This window comes from Sorex araneus, chromosome X (assembly GCF_027595985.1).
Source record: "Sorex araneus isolate mSorAra2 chromosome X, mSorAra2.pri, whole genome shotgun sequence".
Classification (NCBI taxonomy): domain Eukaryota; kingdom Metazoa; phylum Chordata; class Mammalia; order Eulipotyphla; family Soricidae; genus Sorex; species Sorex araneus.
In genome coordinates, this window is record NC_073313.1 from 136,083,489 (window position 1) to 136,108,323 (window position 24,835).

Sequence of the window (24,835 nt, forward strand, 5' to 3'; positions counted from 1 at the left end):
AGGTACTTCTTTTAGCTGTGTGTTTAGAGTTTATTCCTGATGGTAGTTAGAGATTCTTGGGATCGAACCAGGGATGGCCATGTACAAACTAAGCACCTTAAGCACTATATCATCTCTTCAGTGCTGAGCTCACATATTTTCATTGTGGTGCTCATTGGGCATTGCACATCAGGTTGCACACTGGTGCCAACACACTCAACCATGGCTCTCACTAGAAGTCACACCCCTTAAGTTGAGCTACTTTGGCTCATTCTGGTTGTAATGCTCACGTAATGTTGCTGTGATGCTCATTAGGCACTTCCTGGTCTTGGGGTCCACACATTTTTTAAGACACTGTGGTTTGCAAAGTTGTTAACAATAGTTTCAGACATACAGTGTTCTCAACTCCAATCCCATTTTTTCTGCGCTGCTCACATTCATCTAGTTAGGGTATGGCTGGACTATAGTGGTGAAGCCAGGCCAAAAAAAAACCAAAGTTGTCAGTAGTAAGTGCGCTCAGTGCATGGAGCAACACTGGGGATGGAATTCTTCCTTTAAATTTTTAAAAATTTAAATAATCATAACTAATCTCTTTAACTTACAAAATTATTGATAGTTGAGTTTTGGCATATAGTGTTCTAGCACCAACCCCACCACCAGTGTCAACTTCCCTCCACCAGTGTTCCCAAGTCCCCTCCTCCACCACCCCCCAGCCTGCCATCTTGACAGGCATATTATTAAGTTTGGTGGCTGTAATTTGAATGTCATGTTTTCAGTTTTGTTGAGTCTGTGCTTTGGATATATAGTTAATATCTCATTCCCCCAGGTTATCATTATACCCAAGGCTCCTGACTCCTGTTCTCCTGTTATTTTCCTTTCTCATCTTCTTCCTTCTCCCCTTGATTTCTTTCCTTTTTTCTTTATTCTGAGGTCAAGGGTGATGTAGGCAGGCCAGTTTAAAACATTGTGTTCCTTCATCTAGTTATTCTATATATATTACGGATATGTGAGATCACCCTGTATTTGTCGTTCTTCTTCTGGATTACTTCATTCAACATATCTTCTAGTTCTATCCAGGTTGCAGCAAACTTAGTGTTTTCATTATTCCTTGTAGCTGTGTAGTATTCCAATATGTGTATACACATCACATCATCTTTGTGGGTTGAATTCTTGACCCTGTTTGCAAAGCAGTTGCTCTAAGTCATTGAGCTACTCCCCTGCCTCTTCCCCCGCCAAAAAAAGATATTTGTTTCTTTTGTGGCTGCACCAAACTGTGCTCAGGGATTATTCCTTGTTCTACACTCAGGGAACACTCTTGGTGGTGATGGTTGGTGGTGGTTTTGGAGGAATCTTATGCTGTGCCAAGGATTGAACCCATGGTGGCTGCATGAAAGGGAAGAGCCTTGCCCACTGTACCAAAGCAAGATCTTAAAAATTAGACATTTGCTTCCTAGTTATGACATCTTATTAATAGGCCTACCCTCCTGTTTTGTATCTCTCCCTGAAGCTTCAACCTTCATCCTTTTTCTGTGAGGGGTTGAGTCTCATCAACCACATTTTGATTTATGGGAAATGTGACATTATTCACTGTGTTTGAAGTTATAGAAAGGTAATAAAGAATCTGTCTGACCTGCTCTCTGAATTTCTCCTACCATAGATTTCCCAAAGGGTTAGTTATATAAGATATTTGGCCAAGAGAAATAACAAAGGGCATAAGAAGTGAGGCAGTTAGTAGTCACCTGAGCAAGTCTCTGGGAAAATATGTACGTTATGAAAGGGTTGGACGGTGGTCCAAGTTTTATTGTCTGGGACTTTGGTCAATTATGTCTGATTTGACATGTCTCTCTGGGTCACAGAGATTTAAGTCTCTGGGCCAAAATTTTCCTACTGAAAAAAGAGTGTGGCTGGACCATACTGATCTTCCTTCCTTCCTTCCTTCCTTCCTTCCTTCCTTCCTTCCTTCCTTCCTTCCTTCCTTCCTTCCTTCCTTCCTTCCTTCCTTCCTTCCTTCCTTCCTTCCTTCCTTCCTTCCTTCCTTCCTTCCTTCCTTCCTTCCTTCCTTCTTTCCTTCCTTTGTTCCTCCCTCCCTTCCTCCCTCCCTCCCTTCCTCCCTCCCTCCCTTCCTCCCTCCCTCCCTTCCTCCCTTCCTCCCTCCCTCCCTTCCTCCCTCCCTTCCTACATCCCTCCCTCCCTTCCATCCTCCCTCCCTCCCTCCCTTCCTCCCTTCCTTCCTTCCTTCCTTCCTTCCTTCCTTCCTTCCTTCCTTCCTTCCTTCCTTCCTTCATTCCTTCCTTCTTTCCTTCCTTTGTTCCTCCCTCCCTTCCTCCCTCCCTCCCTTCCTCCCTCCCTCCCTTCCTCCCTTCCTCCCTTTCTCCCTCCCTCCCTTTCTCCCTCCCTCCCTCCCTCCTTCCTTCCTTCCTCCTTCCCTCCCTCCCTTCCTTCCCTCCCTCCCTTCCTTCCCTCCTTCCTTCCTTCCTTCCTTCCTTCCTTCCTTCCTTCCTTCCTTCCTTCCTTCCTTCCTTCCTTCCTTCCTTCCTTCCTTCCTTCCTTCTTTCCTTCCTTCCTTCGTTCCTTCCTTCTTTCCTTCCTTTGTTCCTCCCTCCCTTCCTCCCTCCCTCCCTTCCTCCCTCCCTCCCTTCCTCCCTTCCTCCCTTCCTCCCTTTCTCCCTCCCTCCCTTTCTCCCTCCCTCCCTCCCTCCTTCCTTCCTTCCTCCTTCCCTCCCTCCCTTCCTTCCCTCCCTCCCTTCCTTCCCTCCTTCCTTCCTTCCTTCCTTCCTTCCTTCCTTCCTTCCTTCCTTCCTTCCTTCCTTCCTTCCTTCCTTCCTTCCTTCCTTTCTTCCTTCCTCCCTTTCTCCCTCCCTCCCTCCCTCCCTCCCTCCCTCCCTCCCTCCCTCCCTCTCTCCCTCTCTTCTTTCCTTCCTGCCCCCACCCCCAACCTATCTCTATGGTAGGCACTTTTTTAATCTTTCCTTTAAAGCTGTGGTTTACAGTACTGTCGCTTATAGGATATTATGCATAATTTTTTCATAGTATTCCGTTATGTGTATGTACCATAATTTCTCTATCCAGTTATCTGTTCTTGAGCACTTGGGTTGTTTCCAGTTTGGGGCTATTGTGAATAGTGATTCAATGAATATAAAGGTGCAAATGTCTTTTCTGAATAGGGATTTTAGGCCCTTGGTGTATATTCCAAGGAGTGGAATTGCTGAGTTAAATGGAAGCTCTATTTTTAGGTTTTTTGAGGAATGACCAAATTGTTTTCCAAAAAGGCTGGACCAGTCAAAATTCCCTCCAGCACTGATTAAGGGTCTGCTTTCACCTGTACTATCACTCTGGTCCTTAAGTTTTTTTTGGTTTTGCATATAAACACTGGTTCCATCTGAACACTATATTTTCTATCTATTTATGCAAAAATGGAAACTTACATTGATTCTAGAACAAGTATTTCTATGTGTCTTTGCTGAATTCCAACTACAGGCTCAGGCATATTGCTGAGTGCCCTGGGATATCTACAAGGAATTTTATTTTGGTTTGGGAGCCACACTTGGCAGCACATGGGGTCTACACCTGAATTAGAGCTGGTAGTTACTACTGGTAGTACTTGGGGGACAGTGTAGTGCTGGGGATGAACTCAGGCTTCCTGCATGCAAAGCACACACTCAGCTCATTGATCTGTCTCTCCTATCCATCAAGAAGATTTGAGGGGGATGTTGAGTCACACCAAGCAGTGATCAGGGCTTACTCTTGACTCTGTGCCCAGGAATCACTCCTGGAGATGTTTGGGGGACCACATGTGGTACTGGGAATTGAACTGGGATTGACTGCATGCAAGGCAAGTGCTGTAACCCTTGTACTATCTCTCTGATCCCAACCAAGAATGTTTTGGCATCAATTATTAAGCCTAAATTGACATACATGAAGAAGAGGGTTATGAATTGCTAAGGTAAGTATATATGCTTGTTATATACATGTATGTATATATACACATATGTATGTATATAGTCAGTACTGTAGAAGGAAGAGAAGCAGAGTACACATACGTATAGTCAGCATTGTAGAAGGAAGAGAAAAAGAATCCAAATGTGCTTTCTGGAGGAGATTATAGGACTTTGAGAATAAGGTTTGGGAAAATGCGCATGGTTCAAATCAATGAAGTAGAAGAGTACTGGCATTTCATCTTGGAGGAGAGAATGGGTAACATTCTGGAGGGTATTAAAACATAGCCTGCTTAGGCCTAACACAGAGTTTTGCTTAGTGACACAAAGCACAGAAAGTCAAAATGGAATTATGAGTATGAATTATGAGCTACCTAGCAGTTCATTATGTCTTTTTAATGGGAAGTTATGGCTAGGATTGAATCTCTTAATTCTATTGAGTAGGAAATTCTTGGGATAAAATAAAATAACCCTCAGAAGGGGATTTGGGGTAGAGATTAAAGAAGCAAAATATATCTGAATTACTTCATACACTGTCATTCAATACAATATGCAGCTATATGCAGGTTTATTCTATAAGCTATTAGGTTACTTTTTTGTGTATGTCAGTTTCTTTGATTTTTTTGAATTTACTGGTAAAAGTTCATTTTAAGAGAGCATGGGTAGTCCCTATACAATGCATATATGATTCAGAACAGCCTATAGGGAAAGGGAGCCCCTAGCAACTCTGTTGCTCTGATCTCAAAGTAGAGTTGGTGATGGTTAAAAAACATTACAGGATTTGCTAGTGTCAGGGGATGGTGAAGCTAAACTGCTTCAGAATGGATCCTGAGGAGAGAAGCACAGGCCATGGGAACAGAGTTGGTAGCAGGCCATGTATCAGCAAAAAGCTCAGGGAAAACTAAGTTGTAGACTGGTGGTCAGGTTGTGCTTCCCCAACCGTGCTCAGGTTGGGGAAGCACAGCAGCAGGGTATCACAGTACTTGATAGGGGATATAATTTGAATTCATCAACACTTGGCTCACATAAAAATAATTTCACCTAAAAACACAGTTGCATGTGGGTGGAACACACATTGCCAATAGGATCAAAATCTAGATAAATAGGGCCAGAGAGATAGTATAGAGAGTAATGTACTAATCTTGCTTGAGTCTACCCAGGTTTATTCCTGACACCACAAGTTCTCTGGACACTTCCAGGAGAGACCTCAGAGCACAGAGTCAGGTGTAAGCCCTGAGAGCACAGCTGGTGTCCATCCCACATAAAAAGGAAATAAATTGCAAATGAAAAATTACATAGTTGGTGGAGATGTGGTGTAAAAGGAACTCTCATCCATTCCTGGTGATAATATTATCTGGTCCAACCCTGGTGGAAAAGAGTATGGAGAATACTCAGTAAACTCAGTATTGAACTCCCATATGACCTAAAAATTCCATTTTGGGGTACCTATCCCCAGGACAAAAAACATTTTTTCAAAAGAGTGTATGCACACCATTAATCATTGCTGCACTCAGTACAATAGATAAGATTTGGAATCAACCTAGATGTCCAACTACAGATAAGTGGATCATGAAGATGAGGTATACATACAAAATAGAGCACTGCACAGCTGTAAGAAACAATGAAATCTCTGTGGGATATTATAAAAAAGTAATATGAGACAAATATCCACAGACAGTAGGAACAAAAGCCAGGAGGTCTGGTCTATTGGCAGAAGCTTGCCACAAGTAGAATGGTGGGGAAAGGCAGTTAGGATAAAAAAGGGACCACTATGACAATGATAGTTGGAAATGATCACCCTGGATAAGAACTGAGTGCTGAAAGTAGGAAAGGGATATACATGATAACATGTCAGTACCTGTATTGAAAATGATAATTTCCCAGAAAAGAGAAGGGGGGATCAGGGAGAGGGAGATAGATAGATAGATAGATAGATAGATAGATAGAAAGATAGATAGATAGATAGATAGAGAGATAAGAAGAAAAGGAGAAGGAGAAGAGGAGGAGGAGGAGGAGGAGGAACAAGAACAAGAAGAAGAACAAGAAGAACAAGAACAAGAAGAACAAGAACAAGAAGAATAAGAAGAGGAACAAGAAGAAGAGGAAGTTCTTGCCATAGAGTCTGGATGAGGGAATGCAATATTCATACTGCTGCTCAAAACCTATTCATCAGAGTCCAGAGGCATAGATTTTACTTCAGTTCCCACCCTTTCTTTCCGCCTCCACTATAGCCTCCTCCTCATCAACACAAGAAAGCAATACAAGATTGTTCTTTCAGGGCGTTGGCTTCACTGGCTCTTGACTGTCTGAACCTCCCCAAGTCCAGGCCTTTATTGATTAGCATCTCAGGCCCACAGTGGAGGATGAGGTCATCCTGGTGTGAGATGACAAGACAGTATCATGCCTTGGCTGGCCATAAAACAACAGCTTTTAAAGCTAAATTTTGTAATTTCATAGTTCACTCAAATGGTTATGTAATTCAAAGCAACAAAGAAATTATTTGTAAAATTGTTGCTTTCTCCCAAAGCAAGTAGGAACTAGGAGGTGGTGATAGGAATGTGAGGGCAGAGACAGTAAGACCCCAGAAAGTTCAAGGATGGGACCAACATTTATGGTTCCTCTTAATGCTACAGAATTTCTCTTAATACTATCTAAATAAGTAAAAAGCTTGGATTCAAGTACTTCGAAGTTTTCTAAAGCATAGGATTCTTAACCTAATGACCCCAACTTGGAAAAATATATATAGAAGAGAGAACCTAGGAGATACTGCTTAGCTGCTAAATCATAATGCAGCCAGCTGGCTATTCTTCGCAAGGCAGGATGACTTACTCTCCAGCAAAGGTATGGGGCATGTCATTCTGAGGGCTGACAGTCTTGTAATTAGTATAACTAATTAGTCATACTAATTAGTCATACTAATTCCAAGTCCAAGTGGAGGATTATGGCTCTCTTTGAGTTCAGGGATGAATTTATAGGAGGTGTGAATTATCAGTGAAAGAAGTGGAATTTGCAATCAAACAGATCTGTATTTGACTCCTGGCACTATTACTCACTGTGCCTTTAGCCAAAAATTTAATTCTAATTCTGTCTCTTCAGTTATAAGGGTGAAACATAATTGTAACTTGTAGGATAACATTGGGTTTGTCCCTTCAGTCTTGCTGCAGGGAACTTAGTTTACCTTAAAGCAATGTCCTTTCTGTATGGACACAGGAAGATGGTTAATATTATGCTTTGTAACTTGGGAGCTGATTGACTCCAATAGCATTTACTCCTGGGCATATGCTTTCTCAACTTAGTTGCCCTTAGTTCCTAGCACCCCAAAAGCAGGGTCCCGACAAGGGACAGAATGGACCCAGGGCAAGGTCTGAGCTACCCTGGCATTAAATGGGCTAGGCCAAAGTGCCACAATACTCAACTACAAGTTTAGAGCATGGTAATAGACAAATGCTGTCATGATCCAAAAGTAACAACGAGACTAGGACCCTGCTGGGGTTAGGAAGACTAACCTGGCCTGAGGACTGTGGTCTGGAATATATAGTGAATGTCCTCAGGAAGAACCAAACTTTAAGTCTGATATATCTCTTACTCTGAATGTTGGCTGTTGGTGGGATTACACAACGCCGGGGACAGTCCCTGGGTATGACCGCCTAGCTACTGGAAAATGGGGAATCTGGGTGGAAGAGGCCCAGTCCCGATCCGAGCAGGCTTGGAGGTCTCAGCCCTGGGTCCCACACACCTGGATTCCTCTGCTGGTTCCTTCATGTGTGAGGCTCGTCCAAATGTGTGGAGAGGGGCCTTGAGCATGGCAGTGGCTAGGCTCCGGAAGTCTTCAGCCATGGGAGCTGTTTGGGGCGGGGAGGGAAACAGGCCCACCCGCTCTGAGGGGCCCCGGGGAAGACAGCCGGGCATGGGGCCAAGAGACTAATGATGGATCTCATTCCCCTGATCCTGAAAGAGCCGCCAATGTGGCACCATTGGAAAGGATGTATAAAGAGAGAGGCTTCTAAAATCTTAGGGCTAGGATGAATTGAGACGTTACCGAGACTGCTCAAGAAATTCGACGATCAACGAGAAGATGATGATGATGATGATGATATCTCTTACTGTGCCCATACAGAATGACATTGCTAGAAATATTAGAAGTAGATTTACTACAACTAATTAAGTGGATTACTAGCCGAGAAAGAAGAAATTGACACACCTTTGTTTGGATCCCACCCTTGAGCGGATCTCCTAGTAATCTGGAGTAATCTCTTTAGATGAGATTTTGTTAATCTCCTGGGGAAGTGGTCTTTGTTGATTTGTTAATGTTCAACCCACCTTTATGTTACCGCCCTATGTGATTGCTATATAAACTAAGACTGCAACAGAAGTAGGTAAAAGACACAAAACTGAGGGAGAAGAAGCAGAGGTAAGACAGGAGAAGAGGTAAGACAAGGTAAGACAGGAGGTAAGACAGGAGAAGAGACAGAAGCGGAGAGAAGACATGGAGGCAAGACAGAAGACACAGGAGAAGACACAGAAGCAAGAGGGAAGACACAGAAGCAGAGAGAAGACACAGAAGCAGAGACAGAGAGAGGTCGGAAGAGACCAGAGGAGAGACTACAGAGACAACAGAGATGGAGATAGAGAGACAGACAGAAGAGATAACAGCAGCACACACAGAAGCAGAGCACAAGGAGGAGCCATCCCAATCCGGTCCATGCACAACTGCTCAAGAGCACTAAACTCAAGCGGCAAGAGAGAGAGAGAGAGGGAGAGAGAGTGCCACCTTGAGAGCCCAAGAACAACAACGCATATCACATCACCCCCTCCCTCGTGCGCGCCGTTTGTATTTTTTACAGTACGTAGCTCGTAGGCAATTGTGAGACTGAAATCTCTTTCTCTCTCTCTCTCTCTGTGAGAAAGGGGTTTCCTAGTGAGTTATCATAAGTCTTATGTATGCCAGGGGCCATGTGGTTAGAGAATAGTGAGTCTTTTGACTTTATTCAATTTTTATTTCTTTAATTGCTCATTATTGTGAATTTTTTGAAGGGTGAATATAACTGGATTTTGAGGGGGATTAGATTGACTTTTCAGGTGCCAGGGACCTAGTACAGGGAACCCTAGTTTGATCCTTGGCATGACATGGCCTGCCAAGAACCTCTGAATGTGGCTGTAGAGGACCATAAGCACCTGTGGGTGGCCTGGGTAATCTGAGCACCACATGTTCTGAGGAGCACCACAGGCTCAGATTGTCTCACTGAATTATTCAACCACTCACTGAGAATTGCAGGGTGTGTTGCTAGGACCACCTGGGCACTATCTGTGAGCCTCCTTTAGATCTGAAAGCAGAGTGACTTGGCAGCAATAGAGGACTATATGGTGAATGCCCATTTATATCTTTGCCTGATTTTCCACCTTTTATACAACCACTGTCTGTTTAAAAAATGAATACCAGGCCAGCGAGAAAGAGAGAGAGAGAGAGAGAGAGAGAGAGAGAGAGAGAGAGAGAGTGAGAGAGAGTACAAGGGATAATGCACTTGCCTTGCATATGAATGATCCTGGTTCCATCCCAAGCACCACATGTGGTCCCCTAAGCATTGACGGAAATGATCTGTGAGTGCAGAGCCAGGTGTAAGCTCTGAGCTCCACTGGGAGTGACCTAACTATGCAGAGAGAAAAACAGAGGGGGAGACAAAGAGAGAGAAGCTATATGGTCAGAGTAGAGTCAAAGGATGTTTGAAACCTACATATGACACCCGCAGGCCATAGAACCCCAGATTAATCACATAAACTTCTCTGAGGTTCAGTTCCCTTGAAGGTAATTTATTCATTTATTCACTCATCATTTTTTGCTGTTTGGGCCACACCCAGCATTGCCCAGGGACTACATCTGTTTCTGAGCTCAACGGCCAACTCTGGTGGTCCTGGCAGTGCTCAAGGGAGCATATTTTGGTGCTGAGATTTGAACCATGGTCAAGGTCACAGGCACATACTGGGCAAGTGCCTTAACCTTTGTATACCTTTCCAAACCAAGACACTTTTAATTTATTTAAAAATTTTAAATTATTATCAAGACACTGATTTATAAAGTTATTCAGAGTTGAGTTTCAGACATACAATTCCCAACATGAATTCCATCACCAGTGTCAAATTTCCTCCAGAAATGTCCCTACGTTCCCTCTGACTCCTCCTTAACAGGCACACTTTTAGGTTTGGTTACTGCAGCTTGGGTTTCATGTTTACAGTGTTGCTGGCTCTGCAGTATAGATATACACATATACCTTACTTCTACAACAGAGATGTGTCCAAGGCCATATTAGCTCCAGTTAACTTCTTACTTTTCTATCTACTCAGTTTTTTTCCTTCCTGGTTCTTCTAATTTCTATAACCTAGGGTCCAGGGTAGTCTATTGTAGTATAACGTTGGTTTACCCTTCATCCCTGGCCGCTAGGAGCTTGTGTTTGTTGATTGCCCCCCCCCCAACCTGTCAATTATCTTTGTGTCCTGATCAGACTCTGACTTGTAAATATTGTCTTTCTCTTCTCCTTAATGTCCTTTGCATGGTTAGTTACTTCAGAGCAATTGCTTTTTGTATGGATACAGGAAGACAGTTAAAAAGACAAGCCGATGGCTTGGAGTTGATTGACTCCAGATAATATTATCTCCTGGACATCTGCTCTCTTGACCTAAGCCTCAGTTTCTCTTACTTCCTGTATCCCTAAAAGGAGGGTCCCGATGAGAGACTGGATGGACCCAGGGAAAGCAGTGAGCTATGAGCTACCCTGGCATCAAAATGGGCCTGGCCAACATACCCAAATGCTTAACTATAAGTTAAGTGCTTGATCATAGACAAATTATGTCATTATCCAAAAAGTAATGACTAGATTTGGGCCCTGCTGGGGTTAGGAATGATTGATCTGGCCTGAGCACTGTCATCTGAGTCTGTAGTGAGATGTTCCCAGGAAAGACCCTATAAGCCTAAAAGTGTCTAGTACTGTGTCCATACAGAATGGTAAATATTAGGAAGTAGAATTAACTACGCTAATTAAGTTGCTGGTCTAAGGAGAGTAGAAACACACCTTAAGGGCTGTTTTGCCCTTCTGGGCTGCCGGTCATCAGGAAGACTGGAAAAACATTTTTGACCACACTTCCCATGGGGAGGCTTGGTTGAGGAGGCTTGGTTGGGGAGGTGTGGTGAGAGCATAAAAAAGAGCGGCTGCGGGGAGAAAGGGATTGATTGAAGGAGAAGGAGAGAAACAGAAGAGAGACAGCAGAGAGAGATAGAGGAGATGGATACAGTGGGAAGAAAGAATTGTGCGGTTAGAGAGAGATAGACACACACAAAGAGAGCGAGAGAGAGGGTTGGAGAGAGCTGGGAGAGACGAGAGATTGAACAAACAGCAACTAATCAGCAACCAGCTTGGCCCTCGTTCTTCCTTTGTCCGTCCAAGGCAACAGCTGTTCTGGGTGGAGAAGCAGTTCGAAAGCACTGAACTTGGGAGGTGAGAGAGAGCCTCCTGGAGAGCCCTTGAACATCCTCTCACGTGTAATCCCTGTGCGAGTGAGGGGCTTACACAGCCCAAGAGAGTGGGGATTTTCACAGTCTATGATGCCCCCTTGATACTTTGCATTCCCTTGTCCTGTTACTCTGTATACCACAGATCAGTGGGATCATCTTACATTTTTCCTTCTGATTTAACATGATATCCTCCAGTTCTATCCAGGTTGCTGCAAACTGCATGATTCAATCATTCCTTGTAGCTGCAAAGTATTCCATTTTTTTTTGGCTTTTTGGGTCACACCTGGCGATGCACAGGGGTTACTCCTGGCTCTGCACTCAGGAATTACCCCTGGCTATGCTCAGGGGACCATATGGGATGCTGGGATTTGAACCCAGGTCAGCCGCGTGCAAGGCAAACGCCCTACCCGCTGTGCTATCTCTCCAGCCCCCAAAGTATTCCATTTTTTAAAAAATTCTTAATTAAAAGAAATATTGGGCTGGAGTAATAGCACAGGGGTTAAGATGTATGCCTTACATGTAGTAGATCTACATGTACTGCAGGAAATGACCTCTGAGTACAGAAATAGAAGTGGCCTATTCCCCAAAAGCCTGGAACTTAAATATTTGGAGAAGTTTCTATTCTATCAATCATTGTTCAGAGATTTTAGCTTTGTAAATATGTTTGAGTTAGGGGCTGGATTGATAGCATAGCGGATAGGGCGTTTGCCTTGCATGTGGCTGACCTGGGTTCGATTCCCAGCATCCCATATGGTTCCCTGAGCACGGCCAGGAGTAATTCCTGAGTGCATGAGCCAGGAGTAACCCCTGTGCATCGCCAGGTGTGACCCCAAAACAAACAAACAAACAAACAAACAAACAGAAAACAAAAACAAAATATATTTGAGTTAGCTGAGGCTGTGAAATGCATCACTTCAAGGATTTAAATGTAGATTTTTTCAAGAAGGAGATTGATTTGAGAGATTGATTACAACAAAAAAAAGATTCTTCCCAGTGAAGATGCAGAACAACAAGTTGAAGATTTCCTAACTTGACCTCTGGGTATCTTGCTTGCTCCATTATAAAGATTATCCTTTTCTGCTGAGTTTGGTATCTTCTTCTCTAAATTTTTGTGACTCAGGATTTTCAGAGCTTTCTACAGCTTCTATCTTTAGAGGCCCCTAATTTCTTAGAGTCCTTTGATGAACTGACCTAAACAGATCATGTACAACTATTAGGTTTTATGTTTATGTTTTTTTCTAGCTCTTTCTTTTCTTGCCTTGCTGCTGTTATTGCGATGACTGGGGGTTGAAATTCTTAGATATGGTGCTCACACACGTTGCTGTTGGAGGTTTCACATTTTAGTTGTGGTACTTGTACATGTGTTTGCTCAGGGTTGTATTCATTAGTTGTGCTTATGCATATTCTGGTTATGATGCTCACTATGGATGAAATACTACTTGCACATGTGCTTGCTATCTTTCGCACATGTGGTCTTGGTTCTTACAGAACATTTTTAATAGTGGTGCTTGAATAGATTGTATATATTCCATCTTAAAAAAACTTGTATATGTTCTAGATGCACTGCTTTTGCATACCAGTTTGAGTGCTGGAGGTTGTACTCTCTCTTGTGACACAGCATGTTCCAGACAGTAGCACTAACAAGACTGTGTTTGGCAGAAGTGGAGGTTGAACTCATGACCTCACTCTTGCATGGTAGGACCTTTTTACATGTAACCATGCAATAGGCCCTTGTGAATATGTCTTTGTAGTCACCAAAGTAAAGGAAGGTAAGGAGTTGGCTACCTACAACTCTGATGAATATTTGGGGATTAAAAACAAGTATCAGATTAAAATTTGTCACACATGAATGTAGCAAAGCAGGCATTAAATAGCCATAAAATCTGTTCTAATGGCTTAGTGTGAGACAGAATGTCTTAGTGGGCAGAATCTCCTGCCCCCGGGCCAGGCTGTTCTTCATCAGGGCCCCCTTGGAGGGGGCAGGTTGAATTTCCCTCCCTGTCCCAAGCAGAGCCCCAGCACCCGAAAACCTCCAGAATCCAGCTGCAGCCATGCTCAAGGCTACTCTTCACACGCTCTGATGAGTATTACACATGAAGGAACCGACAGAGAAACCCAGGTATGCGGGACCCGTGGCTGAGATCTCCAAGCCTGCTCAGATCAGGACTGGGCCTCCTCCACCCAGATCCCCCGTTTTCCAGTAGGTTGGCAGTCACACCCACAAACTCTGGTGCTGTGTAATCTCATCAATTGCCAAGATCCAGAAACTCCCAGAAGAGAGCAATACAGAATCTCGCATAGCAGAGATACCCATGCCAGCAAGATACCTGTGGTGTATTAGATATCCAAAAACAGTAACAATGATGGACCTCATTCCCCTGACTTTGTACGCAACACGGATGAATGGAGATATTACTGGCGCCCGCTCAAGCAAATCGACGAGCAACGGGACAACAGTGATACAGTGATACAGTGAATAGCTTAGTGATGGTTCAGAGTTATGTCTTCTTTGGTTTGTCTTTAATGAAAGATTCACTGGAAGCAAATGTGACAATATTCCAGTCAGATACAGCTAACTGTTCATTGAGATTAGAGGATAAATAATTATCTGGAGATAGCATCAGGACTCTGAACTCTATAGGGATCAAGTCAAGAATATCATTTTTGGAGCCTGAGATAGTACAGAGGTAGTGAGCTTGCCCTGCATGCGACCGACCAGAGTTTGATCCCAGGAAATCCATATTGTCCTCTTAGCCCTGCAAAGAGTGATCACGAGCTTGTAATCAGAAGTAAGCCCTGAGCATAGCTGGGTGTGACCCAAAACTAAACAAACAAAAAAGTACCACTTCTAGGGCTGGACAGGTGACTCAAAGAACTGGAACACATGCTTAGGTATTTGGAGCCCTAAGTTTGATCCCTGGCACCACATGGTTTTCCAAGCACTACCTTGAAGCAGCAAATCATGGCGTATGCAACCTCACCCCAGAAGACTGCCATTTCTAAATAGAAGACCACTTAGACTATTTTTAAAATGTATTTTTGGGGGATTTTTGGGCCACACCCAGCTATGCTCTGAATTTACTTCTGGCTCTGTGGTCAGGAATAATTCCTGGGCATCTGCAGGGTGAGAGAGATTGAACCAAGATCAGCCTTGTGCAAGACAAGTGCCTTAACTCTTCCACTATCTTTGAGTCCCTCTACTTTGACTTTTTATATCTTAGCCAAGCTAAAATATCTAGCTTGTTCACATATTAAGTATTTTTTTCTGTTTTGTTTTTGGGCCACATTTGAAGATGCTCATGATTTACTCCTGGCTCTGCACCCAGGGATCATTCCTGGCAGTGCTCAGGTGATGGTGGCAAACAATCACGAGTCAAAGCAACACCTTCCTTATCTGCTGTACTATCTCTCTAGCCCCAGCATTTTTTTTTTGCGGGGGGAGACCCTGCTGTGCTCAGAGTGTCCTCCTGACTCTACCCTCAGAAATCACTCTTGGCGGGCATGGGGTACGATATGGGGTTCAGCAACATTCAAGGAAAGTGTCCTACACACTGTATTATCGCTCCAGCCCCCTAACATTTTTCACTAATAAGAATCCATTTTATAATCATTGTATAATTGACAAGCCTCATTTTTCCAATGGAAAAATGATTTCTCATATTTGCTCTCATCACAGCTTCTGTTGTCAATAGAAAATAGTAATAACTAAAGGTTATAGTTGCAGTAGTGATCTCTGCATTACGATTTTTGGGGGGGTCACACCCGGCGATGCACAGGGGTTATTCCTGGCTCTGCACTCAGGAATCACCCCTGGCGGTGCTCAGGGGACCATATGGGATGCTGGGAATCGAACCCGGGTCGGCCCCGTGCAAGGCAAACGCCCTACCCGCTGTGCTATCACTCCAGCCCTGCATTGTGATTTTTAAGTGAAAGGTCTTGACTAAGGCAATTCCTTATACATATTGAAGCTAATCACACAGAGCATCACAGTGTTTCTTATTCTAGTTTGCTGAAGTACATTCCACACACCATAAAAGACCCTTCCATCTGATGACTCCGGGGAAATAGAAGTCAAAGAAGCAGAATTCTTCAAGTTTTCAACAGGAATAAAACAAGGTATATTCAAATCAGTGCCACTTAGACTGCTGGAGTTACCTTGAGTTACTCTTCAAGGTAATTCTATTCTAAAAATCAAATAAGAAACTTTGACTTTTCAGAAGCTACTTAGTTTCTGTGATGTTTTCTTCCTCTAAAGACAACTATTGCCTAATATGTGAATGGTTTCAGGAATGTAAAGTACTCGATTAGTGTACTCTTCTAGGAGTAATGATTGTTCATTTCTGAAATGTGTCCTCTTGAGATTGGGGTCTGAGTTGGGTGAAATCCCCAAATGCCAGGTGTCCTGTGGTGACAACTGCTAGTAGCTGATAGCTCAGAACAGACTTGTGTACGGTGGTGTAAAGCCATTCACCTGAAATTTTATAGTACTTCGTATAGAAAAAGTTACAATATACAAATTGTAATTACAATAATAATAGCGATGCTAGTAAAATAACAGAGCTTTGTAGCTTTTCAGGTGCAATTGATGACTCTGGGCTTATATCCAAGGTTGGTATAATTCTGCTGAGAAATCTGTCCTGCTCCTTCTTTCACTGAGCAGAAATGCCATGTCCAGGTCCTCTCTTTCAGTCTGTCAAGCCGCTAGTAGATTTTTCTAACTTAAAACTTGGTGCAATATAAAAATGAATGAAGTATTGGTTTATATAATAGCTTGGGAAAATCTCAAGATTTATATATTGTGAAAAAGATCAACTGCCAAAGGCTAATATTATATGATTGCTTTTGTAGACCATTTTTGAAGTATAAAAATTATTGAGACAGAGTATGTATAAGTGATTGACAGAGTTTAAGGGAGAGGGAGTGAGGCAATATGAAAGGAGAGCAATATGAGGGATCCTTATGGTAATGGAATTTTGCATCACCTAGACTTCAGATACATAAACCTACATAGATGACTGAAAAAAAAACAGACTAAAACACACACCGGGGCCAGAGAAATAGTACATCAGTAAGGCTCTTGCCAGGGTTCAATCCCCAGCACTACATAGGTTTCCTTAAATTTGCCAGGATTGGGGCTGGAGCGATAGCACAGCGGGTAGGGCGTTTGCCTTGCACGCGGCCGACCCAGGTTGGAATCCCAGCATCCCATATGGTCCCCTGAGCACCGCCAGGGGTAATTCCTGAGTGCTTGAGCCAGGAATGACCCCTGTGCATTGCCGGGTGTGACCCAAAAAGCAAAAAAAAAAATTTGCCAGGATTGATCCCCAAGTCCAGACCTAGGAGGAAGTCCTAAGAACTGCTGGGTGTTCTACCCACAAAAAAAATACACACACTGGTACTGGAGTGATAGCACAGCGGGTAGGGCGTTTGTTTGCCTTGCACGCGGCCAACCTGGGTTCAATTCCCAGCATCCCATATGGTCCCCTGAGCACGGCCAGGGGTAATTCCTGAGTGCAGAGCCAGGAGTGACCCCTGAGCATCACTGGGTGTGACCCAAAAAGCAAAAAAAAAAACACGAATAAATACAAGTAAGCGTGGAGAAATCAGAAAACATAGATGAATTGCTTCAATTTCAGTATTTTGGCAGGTGTATTATTGTTTTGTAAGATGTTGTGGAAAACTGGGCAAAAATACAGATTTCTGCTATTGTTGTCATACTGGTATCTTCTCTATCTTACTTACCCTCAGTCCACACACATTTATGGTTAGTTTCAGCCACTGACCAGTTCTCCTAGCCCCTGTGTTCCCTGGCCATGGATATTATATGTCTACTATTATAATTTTATATACCACAAGTGAATGCAGTACATTTTATATCTGTCCCTTTACTTTTAACTCATTTCACTCAGCATGATACTCCCCATATCTATCCATTTATAGGCAAATTTCATGATTTCATTTTCCCTAACAGTTGCATAGTATTCCATTGTGTAGATGTGCCATAGTTTATTTATTAATTTTATTAATTAGTGAGTCACCATGAGGGTACAGTAACAGATTTACACATTTTGATACTTGTGTTTCCCTCATACAATGTTCGAGCACCCCTTCCTCTACCAGTGTCCATTCTCCACCACCAGTGAATGCAGTATCCCTCCCACCTCCCAATCCCATCCCCCCTCACCCCACCCACCCTGCCTCTGTGGCAGGGCATTCCCTTTTGATCTCTCTCTCTCTCTCTCTCTCTCTCTCTCTCTCTCTCCTTTTTGGTGTTGTGGTTCGCAATAGGGGTATTGAGTGGCCATCGTGTTCAATCTATAATCTACTTTCAGCACGCATTTCCCCTCCCAAGTGGATCCTCCAACCAGAGCTTACTTTATGTTCCCTTCTCTATCTGAACTGCCCTTTCCTCCAGCATGTGACGCCAGCTTCCAAACCATGGAGTCAACTTCCTGATAATTATTTCTACTATTCTTGGGTGTTAGTCTCCTACTCTGTTATTTTATATTTCACAGATGAGCACAATCTTTCTATGTCTGTCTCTCTCTTTCTGACTCATTTCGCTTAGCATAATACTTTCCATGTTGATCCACTTACATACAAAATTCATGACTTTATCTTTTCTAACAGGTGCATAGTATTACATTGTGTAGGTGTACCAAAGCTTCTTTAACCAGTCATCTGTTCTCAGGCACTGGGTTTTATCCAGGTTCTGGGTATTGTAAACAGTGTTGTGATGAACATATAAGTGCAAATGTCATTCCGACTATACTTTTTTGCTTCTCCGGGATATATTCCCAGAAGTGGTATTGCTGGGTCAAATGGGAGCTCAATTTCTAATTTTTTGAGAAGCATCCATATTGTTTTCCAGAAGGGCTGAACAAGTCAGCATTCCCACCAACAGTGTAGAATGGTCCCTTTCTCCCCACATCCCCTCCAACAGTGGTTGCTTTTGTTCTTTTGGATGTGTGCCATTCTCTGTGGTGTGAGGTGGTATCTCATAGTTGTTTTGATCTGCATCTCCCTGATGATTAGTGATGCAGAGCATTTTTTCATGTGCCTTTTGGCCATTCGTTTCTCTTCTTTGGAAAAGTTTCAGGCCCCTCACCCTGCCCATGTAGCTGATAAATTTCACTTTACTTTCTCTTTACTTTGATTACATCCAAACAAAAAACTCATTATTATTGTTTGGAGTTTCTCCCGCCCCCGCCCAGAGTTGGACCTGCTGGAAAGGAAGCACTTGATAATTTGTTTTCCATTGCTGAGAATGAAGAGATATGAGGTCATGTGGCTACAGTAGCAGCCGCGAGGTTTTGGATTTCTCTATTTTAGTATTTTAGTAACTAAGTCCAGAGGAATTTCTGCCTAAAGTTGCATCATTGCTAGCTCGTACCTCTCTGCTACTTTATATTCCACATATGAGTGCAATCTTTCTATGTTTGTCTCTTTCTTTCTGACTCATTTCACTCAACATGATACTTTCCACTTACATGCAAATTTCATGACTTCATGTTTTTTAACAGCTTTATAGTATTCCATTGTGTAGATGTACCAAAGTTTCTTTAACCAGTCATCTGATTTGGGGCACTCTGTTTTTTTTCCAGATTGTGGCTATTGTAAACAGTGCTGCAATGAACATCCAAATGCAACTGTCATTTCTACTGTACCTTCTTGCCTCTCCGGGGTATATTTCCAGGAGTGGTATTGCTGGGTCAAATGGGAGCTCAATTTCTAATTTTTTGAGAATCGTTCATATTGTTTTCCAAAAGGGCTGAACAAGTCGGCATTCTCACCAGCAGTGAAGAAGAGTCCAAAAGGGATATTCTTGATAACCTTTCAGTATCTGAAAATATACAGATCTTTCTGTAATATTTATTGTAAGTGTTACATTTATCTAACAGGGGTGAGGCAATATAAGATCTACAATATCATGTGGTCTGGTCCTGGCTCATGTTACAGACATGTATGTTTCTCTTGGACCCCTGATGCATGTCTAACTATATTGTATGGCCTGCAAATAATGTTGTAAATATTAAATAGCCCTTGACAGAGAAAAATTTTCTATCCCTGATCTATAATAATCTCAAAATTAAAATTTCAATTAAAACAGTAAATGACAGCCAGAGAGACAACTCAATGCCAGAGTACATGCTTTGTATGCATGGAGATTGGGTCTTATCCCTGGCACCACAGGGCCTCCCTGAGCACTGCCTGGAGCAACTCCTTAGCACTGAGCTCTAATAGCAGAGCACTATTGGATGTGGGCCAAAATCAAAAAAAAAAGAGAAAAGAAAACTTGGCTATGGTTGATTAACTTTATGCATGTATTAGAGAACATTGACTTAGAATTTATTTTAAAATTTAATTTTATTTTACTTATGGCACCAGAGATGAAAATCAGGATCTCACACATGCAAGGCATGTATTCAACAACTGAGCAACATTCCTGGTTTCATCTTATACACATTAAATTTTGTGGCATTTGTATGGCATTGAGTATACCTCAACAAAGTTATTTTGTTTGGGGCTGAGGAGATAGTATAGTGGGTAAGGCTCTTGATTTGTATGCAGCCAACTCAGGTTCGATCCTGTCATGCCATTTGGTTTCCTGAGCCCACCAGGAGTGATTCCTGAGTATAGAGCCAAGAGTAACTCTTGAACACTACCGGATGTGGCTCCCAAACAACAAAATTCCAAAACTAAAAACATTTAGTTTTATTTTATTTCATTTAATTTAACTTTTCTTACTGATTGAGGTTCTGTGACTTACAATACTGCTAATGATGCTTTCCCATGCACATCATTCTAGCACCACACCCATCACCAGTGTACTCACTTTCCTCATGCAAGGACTCCAATGCTCCTCTTTTTCAATTCCACCCCCAATTCAATTGTGTATGTCAGTTCTCCCATTATGTTACTCTTGTCCCTTTGTTGCTATCTTTCTGTTGGTCTTTGAGTCCTATATATTAGAAAGATTGCTTTCCTTATGACTGACTTTACTCAACATAATACCCTCTAGTTTCGTCCATGTTGTGGCAAATTTCATGATTTTATTCTTTCTTAGAGTTGCATAGTATTTCTTCGTGTATACATACTACAATTTATTTTTTGTTGTTATGTTTCATTTCTATTTTTGGGCCACAACTGACTGTAATCAATGCTTACTCCCGGTTCTGTGCTCAGGGATCACTATTGGTAGGCTTGAGGGACCATATTTAATACTGTGTATGAAACTCAGGTTTTCTTTTTTTTGTATTTTTTTTTTTTTGCTTTTTTGGGGGTCACACCCGGAGATGCACAGGGGTTACTCCTGGCTCCTGCACTCAGGATTTACCCCTGGCGGTGCTCAGGGGACCGTATGGAATTCTGGGACTCGAAACTGTGTCAGCCGCGTGCAAGTGGCTCTAACCGCTGTGCCATCGCTCCAGCCCCAAAACCCAGGTTTTCTGTGTGGAAGGCAAATACCCTATCCACTGTACTATCTCCCCAGCCCAATATACTACAACTACTTTATCCATTCATTGGTAGTTGGACATTTGGGTTGTTTACATATCTTGACTATCTACTAAGTGTGGAGACGAACATAGGTATGCATATATCCACTGAAATTAGTATTTTTCTTGGGGGAAGGTTGAACCACACCTGGAGATGCTCAGGGGTTACTCATGACTGTGCTTGGGGAACCATAAAGGTTGTCGGGATCAAACCTTGGTCATCTGCTTGCAAGGCAAATGCCCTACCTGCTCTACTATCATTCTGGCCCCTAGAATTAATGTTTTTGTATCTGGGGAAGAGTTGTCAAAAAGTGGTATTTCTGGGTCATATGGGAGTTATGGTCATTCAATAGATCTATTTTTCATATGGGTGGAAAGATCTTTATAGAGAAAAAAGAATGAGAGATAAATTTCTGGCCCTCAAAGGATATACCTGAGTGTGAAATTAGTGGGTGTTTTGGGTTGTTGTTGTTGTTTGTTTGTTAAGATAACTGCAATTTCCTACTTCCTCAGCCTTTCACTGATTTTACCCTGAGTCAATCCTGAATTGGTTAGGGGGACACCTCAGCTGCCTGGTCCTTGGTGACTGGGGTAAGACACAAGGAAGACAGGTATTTTCAGCTCTCATCACAGCCTTTTCCTGTTTTATACTATATGGCCCAGTTCATCTGCATGGACTTTGTCTCTCTTTATCTTGAGCTAAGAACCTCTTGTTCGCTGACTAGCTCTGCTAAATTCCTGCCCTAGAGCCTGAATGCTTTTTCTTGTCCTCCCCTTCTAGGAGCTATGAATGGACTCAACACTACCATCTGTTTAATTCGGAGGATTGTTCCCTGCTACTAAACTTTGTGGTTGTGACATTGGGTTTTCTACTGGACCTGTCTATCCTCTGAGACCTTGTAACTTATCCTTTGCAGGTCCTAGATATTCATAAGCTTATTAACCAGGGTGCATTATTATTTATGATTCCTCCCTCAGGGCATAAATGATCAGTCCTGTGTCCCAGCTTTTGTTTCTATTATTCATATTTTCTCCTCTATGCTGGTCCTCATACAAAAAATCCACACAAATTATAGTTAAAATTGACTGTCTAACCACCTTACCTATACTGAAAAGAGCACATACTTTTGATACTAGTTGAACTTTTGATACTAGTAGCACTTTTGATACTAGTTGAACTTGGTGGCCATGGATGAGATTTGGATGCCAAAAGTAATATAGACAGAAGAGTAATGAGTAGGTGAGATTTCTCGGTCCATCTTTCCAAAGGCACTTATCTTTTTATGAAAATACCCTTCAAGAATATACAATGGGGACTTAAGAGATGGTACTTGTTAAAACACTTGCCTTCCATACTTATGACTTCATTTCAATATCTGGCACTAAATATGGTCCCATGAGTATTGCCAGGAATAATCTCTGAGCACAATGGTCAGGAATAGCCTGGATTACTGTAGAGTGTGGTAACAAAACAAAACAAAACAAAACAAAATGGAGTCAACAATTATTTGGTAGAACTAATGCAGAGAAAAGACGTTTTACGTGTGGTAGCTCCTTTTCTTGAGAGGAGAGCCTGGTGCTCTTAATACCAGCCTAGACAATCTTAAAAAACACCAGTGGGCTCCATAATTTCTGGCAATGGAGCTGGAGTTTACATTAGCTGAGCTAATTTTTTTTTTGTTTTGAAGGAAGGAGTCTGAGTTATAACAATCCTGACTTACTACTTTCAAGCAGATGGTCAAGCTGAAAGGATGGTTCCTGTAATCACTGACAATGCCCTAAGGCAGATAGTTTGGCAAGGTAAACCAAAGACTTGCACAGTTTCTCATTGCTCAGCAAGGTGCTTCATGTTTGACAATAGAAATCAGTCCTATGATATTTCTCAGAGAACAAATCCTTAAGATATTTCTTTCTATTTTTTGGTGCCACACCTGGTGGTGCCCAAGTGCTATTCCTGGATCTGTGCTTAGGGATCGCTGCTGGCAGTGCTTGAAGGATCCTATGCATGGCTGGGTATTGAACAGTTGGTCACACGCAAGGCAATTGCTTTACATCCTGTTCTTTCTTGCCAGACCCCAAATCTTAAACTTTTGATTCACTGTCTATAACTATATCAAAACTTCATTTATGCTGTTATCAGTGTTTCTGTACAAAAATCTGCTGTCTTCATTTGTTGTGACTGTGAAAATAAAAACACTTTTTTTTTGTTTTGGAGGTCACACCCAGTGAAGTGCTCAGGATTTGCTCCTGGTGTGTTTGGAAGTATCGTATGGTTGCCAGGGACAGAATCCACATCATCTGCATGCAAGGCAAGCACCTACATGTGGTGCTATCTCCCCAGCCCCTAAAAACACTTATTATAAGGGTCTATTCTTAAGTAAAATAAATTGGTTCTGATAAAGATATACTATGAATAAAATCCACAAACTTATACTGTGTGGATGAATGTTGACATTTATCTTGACTTTCTGGAGACTTTTCTACTACACCCACTTCTAACCTCTTTATTTATTAAAGAATGTTCTTCTGATTTGTAGTAGATATATTAGTTTGCAGGGAAATTACCTCTGGATGAATAGGATGTCATTTAGTTATTCTGGAGAATATTTCTCACCCTGTGACAGCACTTCTATTATTATCTCAGGCCCCATTTCTCTGGGGCTAACAAATCCCTCTGTTATAGGCCAAACATAACAGTCATGCTGTAGAGTTGTAGACACACTGAACTCACTTACTTGATGGGGATTGTTCAAGGGATCATTCAGAAAAGCTGTTTTGGTTCTAGATGAGGATAGATTTAGAAAATATGGATTTTTCTTTTGAATATTGTTGGGGCACAAAGCAACCATTTTGTACTTCTCTTGTTTCTTCAGAGGCTGGAAAAATAATTAAATAAGCATCAGACATATTGATGAGAAAAACTAAGAAAAAAATATTTTTTGTTTTAGGTCACATCCAGTGGTGCTGGGAGATACTTCTGTCTCTGTGCTCTGGGTGTCTCTCCTGGAAGTGCTCAGGGGACTGGAGATTGAACCTTGATCGCCCACATGCAAAGCATGTGCTCCACCTCTTTGAACTACCTACTAACTCAAACAAAGAGAAATTTATGAATAAATGAATGCCTATTAAGTATATGGGAGAAACGCCCCCAAACTGAGTTCTTTAGGATAGGAAAAATGGCTAAAGTTCTACTTGGTCCTAAACAAAGTGGAAAAATCAAGAAGGCCCTACTCTCACTGAATTCTGAAAAGCTAGGAATAAAATCTTGCCCCTCTAACATTATAAACATTGTACCCTGCCTTACTACTAAGTGATCAACAAACACTACCCTACCTATGAACAAAAGAACAGTTCTGCCTTACCACTTGTCTTCAGCATGTAAATTTATGGACAAGGAAAAGACCTTGATTTTTAGTTTCCCCCAAATCCACCAATCCAGGAACATAAATAACCTGAAATTTGGCTGAGAAAAAGAACTGCCTATTTATTTCTGTTTGTGTGTATGTGTGTGTGTATGTCTGTGTGTGTGACTGAAAACTTCTTGTTCACTGCTGCTTGAGGGCTAATCAAATAACAGAGACAAGGAAATGGGTAGTAATGAGTACCAATTTGGAAACAAGCCCGAAAATTGGAAGATCAGGGACTAATTTTCTAAAAATTACCATCTTGAGAGTAGGGTCACAAGAAGGGATTTTAAAAGAGCAACAGAAAAGAAAGGGTGGGCTGCAGACCAGTCGGTACCAGAATTAAAAATCAAAATCTGTTCCTGGGACGGTCCCTTGAGACATATCCTATTTAATCTGTAAACCTAAATGAAGTAAGGTTTAAACTTTTGGGGAAGGACAAAATGAAGACTTTTGAAATTTTTATACTTTTTTGAGGAGGGAGGGTAAAATGAGGACAAATTGTCCTGATTGTTA